Genomic DNA, 18,119 nt, shown 5'->3' with positions numbered 1-18,119 from the left:
CAGTATTCTAGTTAAGTGTACTCCTAAGGATATTTTACAAAAAAAGCCTCCCAAAATTTTGAGGTTAACAGACTGGCTAGAGCCCAGATAATCTGGTATTTTATAAAATTAATAATTATTTCAAATTTAACAATGTGACTTGCCCACTTCATTGTAACACAAAGAAATGACAGAGCAGAAAATGAACTGAAAAAATTAAAGGTGTGCTGGAAAAATATAAATGTATGTCATTTTGGTAAGGAGGTCAAACAAAGTGGGGTCAGGAGACATCAGAAAGCCAAGTGTCTGATAAACCCAAGTATCTGAGTGGGTGGTGTGTGCATTGGGGCATCTTGTGGCCCTGGCTTTATGTGAACAGCAAGGGTTTTGGACTGAAAATGAAGACATGAGGCTGGTAAAGTATTTAAAAAAATCTTCTTTGTGAAAGGCAGTATGAGAGATGTAATTTGGATATTCCAATATGAGGATTTGGGAGGCATTTATTGTGGCAGTAGAAGGACAGAATGTTAGAAGTTAGGTTTTCTCAAACTAAATTTATTGATAAGAGTGTACTTGATATTGCTGTTTTAACAACATTCTCTTGGTAGGTCACTATAGCCAAAAAAAAAGTTCAGTTGGCCCTTGAACAGTTTAGGGGTTGGGGCGCTGACCCTACCCGCAGTCAAAATCCACGTATAACTTCTAGTCGGCTCTCCTTATCCGAGGGTCCTCCCATATGGAAACCTCCTCTGTATCGCAGGGTTCCTCTGTATCTGAGGTTCCTCCACATCCTTGGATTCAACCAACTACGAATTGTACGGTATTGTAGTATTTACTATTGAAAAAAATCCCTGTGTAAGTGGACCCGCATGGTTCCAACCCGTGTTGTTCAAGGGTCAACTGTACTAAATTCAGTCGATGATCAAAGGGATCCAATTAGAAACCGGCTTCCCAGAGCTTTCCTGAAATATGCTGCTTGGCAGTCACGGTGATTGCTGCTCACTGGCTGGGCTTAAGGAGCCTCCGTAGTGAAGGGTGGGGCCCCAGGCCGCTGCTCTGACATTGACCAAGGTGTGGATTTGGTCCAGAGCCTTGCATTGTGGGCACACCTCCAAGAAGAGTTTTCTTAGACTCATGAAAAAGCACTAACAGAGGAGTTCCCTGGTGGCCTAGTGGTTGGGATTCAGCACTTTCACTGCCATGGCTTGAGTTCAATCCCTGGTCACGGCCAAGATGTTTAAAAAAAAAAATCACTAACAAATATGCTGTCTGTTTCTAGTTTAACTTAATAGCTTGTATTTAACGAAGGCAAATTGAACTTATTTTCTTGCTTTTGAAAAAATGTAACTGGTAGAACATTTGTTAGTGTAATGTTTTCAGGTGTATGTTTTTGTTGTATTTTTTAAAAAAAATCCTCTTTTTTTAAAGTTTTCCCCAAGTTTGGGTTTGTTTTTTGTTTTTTAAAAATTTTAGTTTATACTGAATCCTGGTGCAGTGCAGTGGCAAATATAAAAGTATGATCTCTGGGATGTGTGTTAGGGGGAGTGAACTGCGGGGAACAGTGTGACAGAGTTTCCAGCATGGGCAGAATTGAAGGTAGAAAGTACAAGTCTATATAAACCTAGGTGAATGAGATTCATAGGAAGACAAAAGCATTTTTGGAAATCATCCACTGTACAGAACCCATCTTAGCTCAGTCCTCTTAGATTTCTTAAATCTTTGGGGGCAAAGGAGAATAAAGGAAGTCCAATAGTTGAAGTGGCTGTAATATTTTCCTGTGGAGTGATGTCTTCCTAGGCTTTCCTTAGGGCAGACCCCAAGTCTGTTTAAGTCATAGGCACCTGTAGTCAGGTCCTAATCCTGCTGTAGAGCTTCCCCACACCCATGCTCCATGGAGACGACACAGCTTGGCAGGAAAGAATCCTGGCAGGGCTTGGATCTGGTTCTGTTACTTCTCAGCTACCAGGACCTTGGGTTATTTACTTTTTCTTAATGCCTTATGGATAGAATGGAATAATAGTGTCTTCCTCATAGGGTTGTTGTATATTAACTGAGATTCTTCACAGATGTGCTTAGTGCCACACCTGGGGCATACATGTTTACACTCACTGTTTGTAGAGTCATAGGCATTATTGTGAAACACTGCCTTGTGCTTTTGGAGAGATGAGTTCTGAGTTCCAGTTGGGATCTGGTGTTGGCCGACTTTTCCAGCCTCATTCATCTCTTGTGCTCTCTTGCCTGCACTCACTGTGGAGGCCATGTGAGTTTCTGCATTTCCTCCAAAAGGCCAGGCCTTTGCTTCTCACCATATGGTTTCTCATGACCTTTTGTTCATCCTCTGACACTCAGCTCAGCCACTTCCTTGGAGGAATGAATCTCAACCTGCCTCCTTCCCTGGATGGAGCAATTCCCTTGTGCTCTCACTAACCCAGTGCTTGCCTCTGGACTTACTACACTGGGATTGCAGTGCACTTTCTGTGCATTCGTTTCTCTCTTTCACGGGACTGTCCTCCCTTGGAGGGTAGGATTTGTGGCTGCCAGCTCCCTGGCTTGGGGCAGAGTCTGCTACGTAGGAGACAGACTATCATAGTTGTTAGAGGTGTGGTCTTTGGAGCCAGCAACATGGCTGTGAAACTTCCTCTCTGACTTACTGACCATGTGCCCTAGAGCCAATTATTTTACTCTCCGTGCCTCAGTCACCTCATCCGTAAGTGGCAATTATGATAGGACCCAGTCCATGGAATCAAGGGTAGAGGGAATGAGGAGGGAGAGACACAGGCTCATTTGCCCCTCCACTCTTTCCTTCCCTTTGGTGTCTCCCGCTACTCAGTCCTGCTCTGGCCGTGCTGGGGAGCACGGGGTGGTGTGCAGGCAGCAATGGGTCCAGGCACAGAGAGTAGGGAGGTGGGGACTCCTCAGTTGTTCTTGGGTGAAATGTGGGGAGTTCTGTGGCTGCCTCCCCAGGTGGCTGTCTGTACAGGGTGATGCATGAGGTGAGGTGTTTGCAGTCAGACCTCCTTGTTTCTGTTTGCATACACCTCTTTTTTTCTTTTAGATCAGACTCACACTAAACTTTATTCCCATTCTCTGGATTAATGGATTTCCAAGGCTCATCTCCAAAAGCAGCACAAATTTGTGTACCATAGGACTTTTCCTCATTTTGAGTGTTGTTTCTAGTGAGGACCCACCTCAGCTGCCTGCCTTCTGGGGTAACCCAGTCATGGTGGCTCTCACTCCCTGCTTCACAGGGAGTGGCTTCCTTGGCTGTGCAGCTGATTCCACCATCACTGCTACTCCTACCACAACCACGACTTCCATTCTAATGGTATTGCTGTCACTGGTACTATTGCTGTGACTACTCCTACCAATATCAAAATTCTGACGTTTAGCTATTGCGTTCTACTGTCACTTAGTGGCCCCTGCAGAAAGAAATACCTGTTTTTCTGTACCCACAATAGGGAACCTTGTAAGCCAGGCTTCTCTGGAATGTGGATTGGGCCATTTTTAATGTGCTTTAGACTAGCTGTGTTCCAGGTAACAATGTGGTTGAGTGTTACTTTTTCTTATTAAAGGCCATAGCAGGTATTGCTTTCATTAGCAGGTTAATGAACACAGTAAAATAGGCTAATTTTGACCTCTGTACTTCCCAGCCATTCAGTTTTCTAGTGCAAAGACTAGAAAAACATAAGGAGGATTAAAGATGCTGTTTGAAAATCAGTTAGCAGGCCACCACTGAATTATACACCATCATCTGGGCTGGCCACCCAGATGATGCTTATGAACAAAACTGCTTAATAATTTAAAGTGTTTATTTTATTTATAATTATGAACATCACTAACTTCTAAAAAGGCTTTGAGGTAATTTAATAATGAAGATATATTGATATATTAACATGTAAGTAAGAGGATACGGTGACAGTTTAATGTAAAATTTCAATATGAGTTTGCTGGCTACCAAGGAATGATGATTATTTATTCTTTTATGCAGATAAACTGCATCATCATTCATGCATCAATTTATTAAAAAATGTTTCTGTTATAAAAGCTGTGGGGATACATAGGTGAAATAAATGTAGTCTCTGATCTCAAAAATGTTTATTTCATGTAGCAATAGTTGGGCAAACAGATATAGTCAAGATACTTATTATCACAGGTGTGAACCAGGTGCTACAGGGTATGTAGGATGCACGTGTTTTTACAACTTAGCACTACACATATGAGCTTAATCATTTCAGTATTTACATATAATCCATAAAAGTGCCTCATCATTGGAGAAAATGAAAAAAAAAAAACAACTGACATTCACAGGAAGATAGACAAGATGAAAAGGCAGAGGGCTATGCACCAGATGAAGGAACAAGATAAAACCCCAGAAAAACAACTAAATGAAGTGGAGATAGGCAACCTTCCAGAAAAAGAATTCAGAATAATGATAGTGAAGATGATCCAGGACCTCGGAAAAAGAATGGAGGCAAAGATGGAGAAGATGCAAGAAATGTTTAACAAAGACCTAGATGAATTAAAGAACAAACAAACAGAGATGAACAATACAAAAACTGAAATGAAAACTACACTAGACGGAATCAATAGCAGAATAACTGAGGCAGAAGAACGGATAAGTGACCTGGAAGACAGAATTGTGGAATTCACTGCTGCAGAACAGAATAAAGAAAAAAGAATGAAAAGCAATGAAGACAGCCTAAGAGACCTCTGGGACAACATTAAACGCAACAACATTCACACTATAGGGGTCCCAGAAGGAGAAGAGAGAGAGAAAGGACCTGAGAAAATATTTGAAGAGATTATAGTCGAAAACTTCCTTAACATGGGAAAGGAAATAGCCACCCAAGTCCAGGAAGCACAGAGAGTCCCATACAGGATAAACCCAAGGAGAAACAAACCAAGACACATAGTAATCAAATTGGCAAAAATTAAAGACAAAGAAAAATTATTGAAAGCAGCAAGGGAAAAATGACAAATAACATACAAGGGAACCCCCATAAGGTTAACAGCTGATTTCTCAGCAGAAACTCTACAAGCCAGAAGGGAGTGGCATGATATACTTAAAGTGATGAAAGGGAAGAATCTACAACCAAGATTACCCAGCAAGGATCTCATTCAGATTCAAAGGAGAAATCAAAAGGTTTACAGACAAGCAACAGCTAAGAGAATTCAGCACCACCAAAACAGCTGTGCAACAAATGCTAAAGGAACTTCTCTAAGTGGGAAACACAAGAGAAGAAAAGGACCTACAAAAACAAACCCAGAACAATTAAGAAAATCGTCATAGGAACATACATATCGATAATTACCTTAAATGTGAATGGATTAAATGCTCCAACCAAAAGACACAGGCTTGCTGAATGGATACAAAAACAAGACCCATATATATGCTGTCTACAAGAGACCCACTTCAGACCTAGGGACACATACAGACTGAAAGTGAGGGGATGGAAAAAGATATTCCATGCAAATGGAAATCAAAAGAAAACTGGAGTAGCAATACTCATATCAGATAAAATAGAGTTTAAAATAAAGAATGTTACAAGAGACAAGGAAGGACACTACATAATGATCAAGGGGATCAAACCAAAAAGAAGAGATAACAATTATAAATATATACGCACCCAACACAGGAGCACCCCAATACATAAGGCAACTGCTAACAGCTATAAAAGAGGAAATTGACTGTAACACAGTAATAGTGGGGGACTTTAACACCTCGCTTACACCAATGGAGAGATCATCCAAACAGAAAATTAATAAGGAAACACAAGCTTTAAACGACACAGTAGACCAGATAGATTTAATTGATATTTATAGGACATTCTGTCCAAAAACAGCAGATTACACTTTCTTCTCAAGTGCTCACAGAACATTCTTCAGGATAGATCACATCTTGGGTCAGAAATCAAGCCTCAGTAAATTTAAGAAAATTGAAATCATATCAAGCATCTTTTCTGACCACAACGCTATGAGACTAGAAATGAATTACGCGGAAAAAAATGTAAAAAACACAAACACATGGAGGCTAAACAATACGTTACTAAATAACCAAGAGATCACTGAAGAAATCAAAGAGGAAATCAAAAAATACCTAGAGACAAATGACAATGAAAACACGACGACCCAAAACCTATGGGATGCAGCAAAGGCAGTTCTAAGAGGGAAGTTTATAGCTATACAAGCCTACCTCAAGAAACAAGAAAAAATTCAAATAAACAATCTAAACTTACACCTAAAGGAACTAGGGAAAGAAGAAGAAACAAAACCCAGTTAGCAGAAGGAAAGAAATCATAAAGATCAGAGCAGAAATAAATGAAATAGAAACAAAACAGTAGCAAAGATCAATAAAACTAAAAGCTGGTTCTTTGAGAAGATAAATGAAATTGATAAACAATTAATCAGACTTATCAAGGAAAAGAGGGAGAGGACTCAAATCAGTAAAATTAAAAGTGAAAAAGGAGAAGCTACAACAGACACCGCAGAAATACAAAGCATCCTAAGAGACTACTACAAGCAACTCTATGCCAATAAAATGGACAACCTGGAAGAAATGGACAAATTCTTAGAAAGTTATAACCTTCTAAGACTGAACCAAGAAGAAATAGAAAATATGAACAGACCAGTCACAAGCACTGAAATTGAAACTGTGATTAAAAATCTTCCAGCAAACAAAAGTCCAGGACCAGATGGCTTCACAGGTGAGTTCTATCAAACATTTAGAGAAGAGCTAACACCCATCCTTCTCAAACTCTTCCAGAAAATTGCAGAGGAAGGAACACTCCCAAACTAATTCTATGAGGCCACCATCACCCTGCTACCAAAACCAGACAAAGATACTACAAAAAAAGAAAATTACAGACCAATATCACTGATGAATATAGATGCAAAAATCCTCAACAAAATACTAGCAAACAATCCAACAACACATTAAAGGATCATGAACCATGATCAAGTGGGATTTATCCCTGGGATGCAGGGATTCTTCAGTATATGCAAATCAATCAATGTGATACACCATATTAACAAATTGAAGAAGAAATACCATATGATCATCTCAATAGATGCAGAAAAAGCTTTTGACAAAATTCAACACCCATTTATGGTAAAAACTCTCCAGAAAGTGGGCATAGAGGGAACCTACCTCAACATAATAAAGGCCATATACGACAAACCCACAGCAAACATCATTCTGAACGGTGAAAAACTGAAAGCATTTCCTCTAAGATCAGGAACAAGACAAGGATGTCCACTCTCACCACTATTATTCAACATAGTTTTGGAAGTCCAAGCCATGGCAATCAGAGAAGAAAAAGAAATAAAAGGAATACAGATTCGAAAAGAAGAAGTAAAACTGTCACTGTTTGCAGATGACATGATACTATACATAGAGAATCCTAAAGATGCCACCAGAAAACTACTAGAGCTAATCAATGAATTTGGTAAAGTAGCAGGATACAAAACTAATGCACAGAAATCTCTTGCATTCCTATATACTAATGATGAAAAATCAGAAAGAGAAATTAAGGAAACACTCCCATTTACCATTGCAACAAAAAGAATAAAATACCTAGGAATAAACCTACCTAGAGAGACAAAAGACCTGTATGCAGAAAACTATAAGACACTGATGATGGAAATTGAGGCTGATACCAACACATGGAGAGATATACCATGTTCTTGGATTGGAAGAATCAATATTGTGAAAATGACCATACTACCCAAAGCAATCTACAGATTCAATGCAATCCCTATCAAATTACCAATGGCAGTTTTTACAGAGCCAGAACAAAAAAATCTTAAAATTTGTATGGAGACACAAAAGACCCTGAATAGCCAAAGCAGTCTTGAGGGAAAAAAGCGGAGCTGGAGGAATCAGACTCCCTGACTTCATATTATACTACAAAGCTACAGTAATCAAGACAATATGGTACTGGCACAAAAACAGAAACATAGATCAATGGAACAAGATAGAAAGCCCAGAGATAAACCCACGCACCTATGGTCAACTAATCTATGACAAAGGAGGCAAGGATATATAGTGGAGAAAAGACAGTCTCTTCAATAACTGGTGCTGGGAAAACTGGAGAGCTACATGTAAAAGAATGAAATTAGAACACTCCCTAGCACCATACACAAAAATAAACTCAAAATGGATTAGAGACCTAAACTTAAGACCAGACACTATAAAACTCTTAGAGGAAAACATAGGAAGAACACTCTTTGGCATAAATCACAGCAAGGTATTTTTGCATCCACCTCCTAGAGTAATGGAAATAAAAACAAAAATAAACAAATGGGACCTAATGAAACTTAAAAGCTTTTGCACAGCAAAGGAAACCATAAACAAGACAAAAAGACAACCCTCAGAATGGGAGAAAATATTTGCAAACGAATCAGTGGACAAAGGATTAATCTTCAAAATATATAAACAGCTCATGCAGCTCAATATTAAAAAAGCAAACAAACCAGTCCAAAAATGGGCAGAAGACCTAAATAGACATTTCTCCAAAGAAGACATACAGATGGCCAAGAAGCACATGAAAAGCTGCTCAACATCACTAATTATTAGAGAAATGCAAATCAGAACTACAATAAAGACATCACACCAGTTAGAATGGGAATCATCGGAAAATCTACAAACAGCAAATGCTGGAGAGGGTGTGGAGAAAAGGGAACCCTCTTGCACTGTTGGTGGGAATGTAAATTGATACAACCACTATGGAGAACAGTATGGAGGTTCCTTAAAAAACTAAAAATAGAATTACCATATGACCCAGCAATCCCACTACTGGGTATATAACCCTGGGAATTATGGAGAACCATAATTCAAAAGAGTCATGTACCGTAATGTTCATTGCAGCACTATTTACAATAGCCAGGTTATGGAAGCAACCTAAATGCCCATCAACAGATGAATGGATAAAGAAGATGTGGTACATATATACAATGGAATATTACTCAGCCATAAGAAGGAACGAAATTGAGTCATTTGTTGAGACGTGGATGGATCTAGAGACTGTCATACAGAGTGAAGTAAGCCAGAAGGAGAAAAACAAGTATAGTATATTATCACATATATGTGGAACTTAGAAAAATGGTACAGATGAACCAGTTTGAAAGGCAGAAGTTGAGACACAGATGTAGGGAACAAATGTATGGACACCAAGGGGGGAAAGCGGCGGGGGGGGGGTGGAGGTGGTGGTGTGATGAATTGGGATATTGGGATTGACATGTATACACTGATGTGTATAAAATGGATAACTAATAAGAAACTGCTGTATAAAAAAATAAAATAAAATTCAAAAATTCAAAAAAAAGTCTGTATGCTGACACGTGCTGTTTATATATTGGGATAGTCAATTCACTTCTTTAAGTAATAATTTCTTTGTGCATAAAATAAGAATTGTATCTACTCTATCATAAAGAATTTTTGTGAGAATCCAAAAAAAAAAACCCTGTAAATTTACGTTATTAAATTATTATATTTTTGATTAAAAAAATTTTATCCTCTAAAAATTAATTGCAGCCTGGACAATAATCAAAGTGGAAATATTGGCTTTTAGTTTACTGAAAATATGGCAGTTTTAGTTTAGGGACTTGAGTGCAAAATTGGAGCTAAGAAAAGGTCCTTCTCCATTTCTGGTCTTCTTCCTGAGTGTCCTTTAAGCTCTTCTTGTATTTGTAATAATAGGACCAAGATGAAAACTCAAGATATTGTGCAGTCCTGAATTGATGCTGAGTTCAGCATAATTATTTTATAATTATTCAGAAGGCATCTGTAGATATGATTTCTTCATAGAACAATGGTGATGATGCCTCTTCTATGGGGACCTACTAACTCACAAGCGAAAGAGACAAATGAGGTCCTCATACAAATAAAAATTATTCTTCTTTTCTTTCTTTTTAAAAAAAAATTTCCAAAAGATGTAAGATTTAGCTGACCTAATTTTAAAAGACAGATGTAGAGGGAGAGGGGAAGATATGGCAAAAGGGATAGAGGTAGAAAACCCCAGTAAGGGGAGAAACTTGATTTCTTAATATTTCCCTTCCATGCCTTCCTGCCTGCTAGTTCTACAAAAGGTGAGCAGTTAGGAGGAGTTAGAATCTGACAGGGGTACTAGGCAGAGGCTTGAGTAAGTCTACACAGAGGCTCAGCTAAGAAGGAAAGCTCTCCTTGTACCTTAATATTTGTTGATGAGCTTCATCGTGGTCTCTTCTGTGCCTTCAAAACTGTCAATCAGCCTGTTAATGGCCACTCATAATTTGAATTATGCCAAAATCTCAAATTCAGAGACTTTCCTTCAAATGAGATGAGTGGCCCACCACGAAATGAGACTCTGAAGACTTCTTTATCTGACAGCCTGGCTGTTGGTGGTTCCTATAAAAATTATAGTAAGTCAGCACGTCTGCAGGGTTGTGAAGCTGTATTAGAAATTGTCGACCTTCCCACAAGATACCATTTCTCAGCTGAGATGGAAATAACTCATTTCCTAAGCTGTGGAGGTTTTTCCTGTTACGTAGCCTCAGTTAACTTTAGACCATTATTGCCAACAATTTTAGAGAAGTACATGTTTATTCTTTCAAATAAAAAAGGGAAGCGATCCTGTTTGCATTCATATTGTTGAGAAAAGTCAAAATGGTTTCTACACACATAGAGGGAAAGGAAACCATATACTTTATAAAAGGAGTAGAGGGAAAAGAGAGTTTTTAAGCATTTTATAGTGAACTTTAGCAGCCTGACCTTTAAATGTTTCCTTTCTGTAACATCAGTATCACTAGCATTGAAGTGCTAAGATTAAGAGGCAGGGCCATGAAAAGCCAATTAGCTTCTTCTGTTGTGATAGCTATTTGGTTATGAAACATTTTCTAATCTAGAGAGCTCTGGCCTGATGTATAATTTTCAGGGTGTCTCAGACCTTGAACGTGTTAAGCTTTCTTCTTTGAAGGTTTTCTGCGTCTTTATTGAGTGCTTTTCAACCCGTAATAAATAAGCAAGCTGTTGATGAATTTCTGAAGGAGCAGAGAGGGTGAGCATGGTGGCTGAAGACTGTGGGCTATATTAGAATGTGTTATTGTTACTGGATATACCTGAGACAGAGGCTGTGGAGTGTCTCCTTACCAGGCCTTTTCAGATAAAGACAAGAATTAATTGACTCAATTTGTGGCCCCTTTCCACATACCCTGTTCCCTAACTTGCTAAGTTACCATTTTCAGGGAACACCCCCAGTGTCCTTGCAGTGTTCAGGACAGAGCTCTGGGTATGCTTCTTAATTCTTCTTTTCTCCCTCACTCCCTTCACCCCACCCATATTCAATCAGTTACCAGGTATTTCCTTTCCATATTACCTTATAGAGTTCTTTCCCTTTCTCCTTCTACCCTCCTAGTCCAAATCACCATGATTTTTTTCCTTAAGTGAATATGACAGCATCCTATTCTTGTCTTATCTACTCCAAATAATCTCCTTAATAAAGAGAAAAGAAAAGCGGTTAATTCTGCACACTTCAAAATGGAGCTAGTATAACAGAGTCCATAAGGATATAGGCTCTGTAGCCAGAATGTCTGGACTTGAATTATGACTCCATTACTTTGGCATATGCAGTTATGTAAAGTTGGGTAAATGTCTAAGCCTCTGTATATACGAAAGAAAAAAAATAAAACTTTCCTGATTGAGGTGTTGTGAGGATGAAAAGACATAAACATTTAGCATAGAGCTTGGTACATAGCAAACACTCAAAAATGACTACAGTAGTCATACAATGCAAAACTGAGAATTCCAACTCTCCTATTTAAAAACCTCAATGTTTCTTCTAGGATAAAGCCCACATCCCTTGGGCTTGCTCAGTAAGTCCCAGCTCCCCTGTCCAGTCCTGCTCTCACTGCCCCCCAGAGGGTTGTGTCCATTCTGAACCCCTTCCCCCGCCCCCCCCCAGTCCATTCTCTGTCTTGTCTCACCCTCGTGCCATCCTGTGCCGTTTACCTGGACACCCTCACACCCCAAGTCTGGCACTTTCCCTTCTGCTCCCTGAACATCAACCACTCTCCCTCTTTTTGTGGCTGACTCCCACTCACCCTGCAGTGAGTGGGAGTCATCCTTGATCACTTACTCCAGAAGGCTGTCTCTGATACTCCAGGACTCCCGAGGGACCTTTGAATGCCGTCTTCATAGCATTTGCCATGTTGTTATGTAACTCCGTGTTCACTTGTCTGTACGCTTTGCTGGACTACAATATCTCTTTTGAGGGCAGAGTTTGGGTCATATTTTTTTTTTTTTTTAAGAATACCCAGTTCTTGGCAGTTTCATTCAATTAACCAGGCTTCCCTGGTGGCGCAGTGGTTAAGAATCTGCCCGCCAATGCAGGGGACACAGGTTCTATCCCTGGTCCGGGAAGATCCCACATGCCTTGGAGCAACTAAGCCCGTGCGCCACAACTGCTGAGCTTGTGCTCTAGAGCCCACGAGCCACAATTACTGAGCCCACATGCCGTAAGTACTGAAGCCCACGTGCCTAGAGCTTGTGCTTCATAACAAGAGAAGCCACCACAATGGGAAGCTCGCGCACCACAATGAAGAGTAGCCCCCGCTTAACGCAGCTAAAGAAAGCCTGCGTGCAGTAATGAAGACCTAATGCAGCCAAAAAATAAATAAATAAAAATAATAAATAAATAAATAAATAAATAAAAATTTAAAAAAGGAAAAACAACTTACTGCCAAGCACTGGTTGACAGCATGAAATAAATAAATAAATAAATGAGTACCCAATTGAGGGGGGCGATGTTTTATGACGTTTTATGAAACTTCATAAAAGGCAACTCATTAATATGTTAAGAGAGAAAATGCTATTTAGACCTTTTGTGTATCCTGGATACACAAAAGGCAACTCATTAATATTTGTTAAGAGAGAAAATGCTATTTCGACCTTTTGTGTGTCCTTGATTTTGGTAACTATCATGTGTGGATATATTTAATATTTAAAAAATCCTAGAGTTATTTAATTCTGGTTTTTAAAATCCTAATCCTAAATTCTAAAAAATCCTAAAGTTCTCTCTTATAAATCAACTAGGTGATTTAGCAAAGTTATATAATTTTTGGTCAAACGTAAGGTATGGTTATGAACTGAAATAATGAGGTATATCTGTCTTTGTGCATCGGGTCTGAATACCGAAGGTTTTAAGCTACTGTGGATGCTACAAAGGACTATCAGCTTGTCAAAACACCAACAACATCCCTAGGCGGAAAGAAACTCTCTGTTCACCATTCTTCAGTGAATTCAAGTTTTCTCTTTCTTAACAAAGTGAGATAAGAGTTTGCTTATTAGGTATTCCATAAAGAAGATGATAGGATTTGGAGAGGTATTTTGAAGATCAATTAGGCCATTCTTGTTTACATTAACTCTTTCTGTTGCAAGTGATAGATTGCTTAAGCAAAGGGTGGAGTTACTGGTTCATTTAATATAATTGTCTCATGTCATTTGCGAGTAGTCTGATACTCAGCCTTTGTTTTCTAAATACTACTATTTACCATATAAATTGAAATGGAACTGTTTGGAGAAATGGCTGATTACAGAACTTGGGCAGAGAAAATATGACGTGGCCTGGGACAGCTTGATGTAAGAAAACAAAGACTAATGGAGTCATCAAAAGGTCGCAGAAGAGACCCCCAGTGGCCAAATTTGGGACAATATGAACATCAAAAAGAATAATGATGGCAATTAATTATTACACAAACAAAGATTAAAAAAGGAGGGTGGAGGGCAGGGGAAGCTTGTCTTTAGGTGAGAATACCAGCTAATAAATGTGGAAGGAATGATAGAATTTTGCAGTCCCAAATGGAATAATCAAAGCAAGGGTTATCAGTGGATGCTAAGTCTATGGTGAAAAATTATTGGGAAATAGGACAGCCACATGGTAACAAATTATCACCCCCAGACTTTATTAATGTAAAGGGGAACATGTACCTTTACAATAAAGAGATGTGACAATAACCATCTTAACCAAGTAATCAAGCCTAGCATCAATAATAATGGGTTACCCTAAATTTTGTATCTTCTGATATGATGGACTATGAAGTTCACAGTATAAAATATTTTTTCCAAAATTGTTTAACTTGTATCTTGACCTAGCTTTGGTTCATAGGAAATATAAGTGATGGGGAAATAAGTTTAATGACACCATGAGGAAATAATCTGACAAATGCCAAATGCGGGACATTCTATAAGATACCTAGGTCTGGACTCTTCCAAAAGACAGTGTCATTAAAAAAAAAAAAAGGCAGCAGTGTTTTTAGATTAAAAGATACTGCAAAATTAAGCAACCAAATATAATGGGTAAAACGGAATTGATCCCTAGATTGGGTGTGGATGGGTGGGATAGTGTAAAAAAGACATGGGGTAGGCAACTGATGAAATTTGGACATGGAATGGATATGAAATAATATGGAATTGTTGTTTATCTTCTCGGGGTGGTAATGGTGTTGTAGGTATTTAGGAAAATATCCTCATTCCTAGGAGATGCATGTTGAGTTATTTAGGAGTGAAGTGCTATGGTGTCTGAACTTACTTTCATATATGAAGTTTTATAAATATATAGAGATATGGTTGGCACACAGAAACCCATATGGCAGTATGTTACAGTTGTTGTGTAAATGGAGTGTTCATTGTACTATTCTTTCTACTTTTCTTTTGGTTTGAAATTTTAGAAAATAAACTGGAAAAAGAGAAAGTTCAACGTAAGGAAAACAAAGCAAAAGTCTGATGGTAGGTGGGCAGACAGGTTGACAGGTCCAGCTCTGTCCAGGGCTTCTGTGATGGCATTAGGGCCCACTCCCTCCATCCCTCAACTCTGTTCCTGTACTAGCACAGAGCCATTAAGGGAAGTGTGATCCTAGTGTTATTAGCCAATTTTGGGAAAGCTATGAAAATTTTCAACTGTGATTAATAGAGAAGCTTGTCTTACTCATTTTTAGCATTTCCAGTGTCTGGAACATTGTAGGCATTCAAAACCTGTTGACTGAAAAAATACATAAATAAAGGGGTGACCAAACTTGATGATTGCCTGGAAATGCGAGAGCATACCAGTGATGTTCTTCAAATCCAGTAAATATTTGTGGAATTAAATAGAATTGAATTAGTTAAGGGGCGAATAAGGTTAAGATTGGTTCCAGAAGTGAAGGAAAGTTCTGTTTTTAAATCATCTCTTGTATGCATACAGTAATGACAACATTTCTTTCTTTTTTTTTACTTTCAGTAATGATACTTTTTTGAATTAATGATCAAAGCACTTGAATGGAGGTCTACTGTAGTTTTTCCTATACAGGGGAAAATTTGAGTTTAGTGTGAAATCTTCAGAGGGTAGCATGTGCAATTATGCTTTGTTCCTTGGTGAGCTATGAGTTGGGCACTTAATTATGTAAAAAATATTGCAAGAGAGATGTTGCATAATCCCCAAGAGAGTAATTATTGTCTATCTTGGCAGAATGCAAGGCTTTTAATCTGTAAATAAGCAATTCTATGTGAAAGAGCTACATGTAGAGTGGTTCCGTGTTGTAAAGGTCTCTTATGAATTTTTTAAAATGAAAGCAGTAACTGTATGTGCAGTTTGGCTGCTGCCTTTGTACTTCAAAGGGTTTATGATGCTTCCCCTGTGGTTTTAACCCCTCCTGAAATACTTAAGCCTCAAGAAGGATTCCTGTAAAGGGTAAAACTATGTCTGCGTTAAGGCCATGAAAAATCTGAATTTTTCCAAAGTGGAAGAAGTAAAATGTGCTTTCTGCAAATTAAAAAACAAACCAAGATGGAAAACAGAACAACAAAATAAAATATTGACAGTGCTTTAAAAAAAAAAAAAAGGCAAAGATGCAATAATTAGCTAATAGATCTCTCACTTATTGGAGGTTAATAATTTTATTTTTACGTGTGCCATTGCAACTACTATTTCCAAAATTCACTTTCAGGATATGTGTGTACTATGCGTAGGTGGATCTGCATTTTAGATACTGAAAGTAAATTCTGTTGGTTGTCTAAGTTGTGATAGCGTCTGCCTTCCCCCTTGTCCCTGTTAGTATCGATGAGCTGAGCATGTTCTTCAAGGTCAGTTTCTCTGCTTGAGCATCAGACTCTTCTCCTTTGCCCACTCAAGGACTTCCTTTGGGCGACTGTCCCTCTCCCTTGCGTGACCATCTTTCCCCTCTATCAAGTTATTCCTGTCACAATAGAAACATGTTGTAACAGCTTCCATTGTTAAAAAGGCCTTCCTTGACCTCTTTCTCTCTGACTACCTCCTCAATCCTCTGTTCCCTTTTGCAGCAAAACTCCTAAGAATCTATATTCTATCTTTACTTTCTCTCTTCCCATTGTCTCTTGAAGCTGCTCTGCTTAGCCTTTCCCCACCCCCACCCTCCACATGGAACCTGCTTTTGTCAAGGTGCACCCATAACCTTCACACAGCCAGATTCCCAGGACAGCACCTGGTCAAAATCTTATTTGAGTAGCAGCAGCAGCTGACACAGCTTATCATCCCTTCTTCCTAGAAACACCTTCTTTACTTGGCTTCAGGAAAAACATGTTCACTTGGTTGTTCTCCTTCCTTACTGGTTCCTCTTTCTCTGCCCCTTTGTGGGCTCCTCCTTTTTTCCTGATCTAAGATGACCTGGCCCCAGGTCCCCTCCTCCCCTCTTCTTTCTCCCAAAGTCATCTCAGATAACATCATGGTTAAAAATGTTTTCTATACTCTAAAGACTCTCAGATTTAAGTCTGGAGTACACACCTGTGTCCTGAACTCCAGACTTGTATATCCAGCTGTCTGCTGCCCTGTGTCCCATTGGATGACTAATAGGCATCTCAAATTTAAGAGTCAAAATTGAACACCTGGACTTCCCATGGCTGTCTCTCACCCAGATTATTGTAATAGCTTCCTGTCTGGTATTACTGTCTCTAGTCTTGCTCCAGCCCCTTTTGATCTATATTCAAAAAATAAAACAAAACAACAACAACAACAACAAAAAAGAAGCTCTGAAGAAAGAGCAGTAGGAACTGTTGCAGTCCAGAAGGAGATGGAACTGTAGCTGGGCTGGGAGTTAGAATAGAAAACGGAAAAGAGAGAGGCTTATTGGCTAGAGGAACGACAAAGTTCAAGCATAGAGGCAGGAATGAACACGGACTAACGAGCACCAACAAGGAGAACAGCCTGACTGCAATGGTGGGGCACGTTATAGAGGGCCTTAAAAGCTCAGCTAAAAGTTTGAACTTGCTATGTCTGTGCATATTTTGTATATGTGAGAGGGACCTGTTTACAAACCTGCACTTGAAACTCTAGGACTGTGCTGTCCAGTATGACAGCAACTAGCCACGTATGGCTATGGAACACTTGAAATGGGGCTAGTCTGAATTGAGATATGCTGTTAAGTGTAAAATGTATACTAGATTTCAAAGATTTAGTACTAAAACTAATTTCATTTAAATGTTTTATGTTGATCATTTGTTGAAATAGTAGTATTTTTAATACAGAGTTAAGTATTATTAGAAAAAAAATAAGCTGCAAGGATATCTTGTATAGCACACAGAATACAGCCAGTATTTTTTTAACTTTAAATGGAGTATAATCTATAAAAATTTTGAATCACTATGTTGTACACCTGAAACTTTATTGACGTATAGTTTTTAAATCAACTATACCTCAATAAAATTTTTTTTAAAGAAAGAAAAACAAAACTTTTAAAATATCAGACTCTCTCCCAAGGCCTCCAATGACTTCCCATCTCATTTAGAGTAAAAGCCTGTCCAACAGGGTCATTCATCATCTGACCTCATTGCCTTTCCAGCTCACTTCCTGCCTTGCTCCTTGTCATCCACTCTGCTCTACCCACATTGGCCCCTTCCTCAGACGTAACCTCAGAAACTTCTGCCTCAGGTCCTTGGCATGGGTTGCTGCTTTAGTCTGAATACTCTGTCCTGTAATTCTGCATGGTTGGTTCTTTACCACCTTGAAATCTCTTCTGCTTATCTGTCCCCTTCTCACTGACACCTTCTCTAACCATCTTGCTGAAGCTCCCCACACCTCACCCAGCACTCCTGATCCCTCCTCCTGGCTTTATTTTTCTCTATTGCACTTATCACCATATGAAAATAAAAATATTTACTT

General features: G+C 38.9%; 1 protein-coding gene across 2 annotated transcripts in view; it reads left to right on the top strand.

The window, feature by feature from the left end:
* VAV3 (vav guanine nucleotide exchange factor 3) overlaps nucleotides 1-18,119 on the top strand; it is a 395,503-nt gene that overhangs the window by 65,937 nt on the left and 311,447 nt on the right. The window lies entirely within an intron of this gene.

Source organism: Stenella coeruleoalba, assembly GCF_951394435.1.
Source record: "Stenella coeruleoalba genome assembly, chromosome: 1".
NCBI classification, from domain to species: Eukaryota; Metazoa; Chordata; class Mammalia; order Artiodactyla; family Delphinidae; genus Stenella; species Stenella coeruleoalba.
The sequence above is the reverse complement of the archived record's forward strand: the minus strand, read 5'-3'. Positions and strand labels throughout refer to the sequence as shown.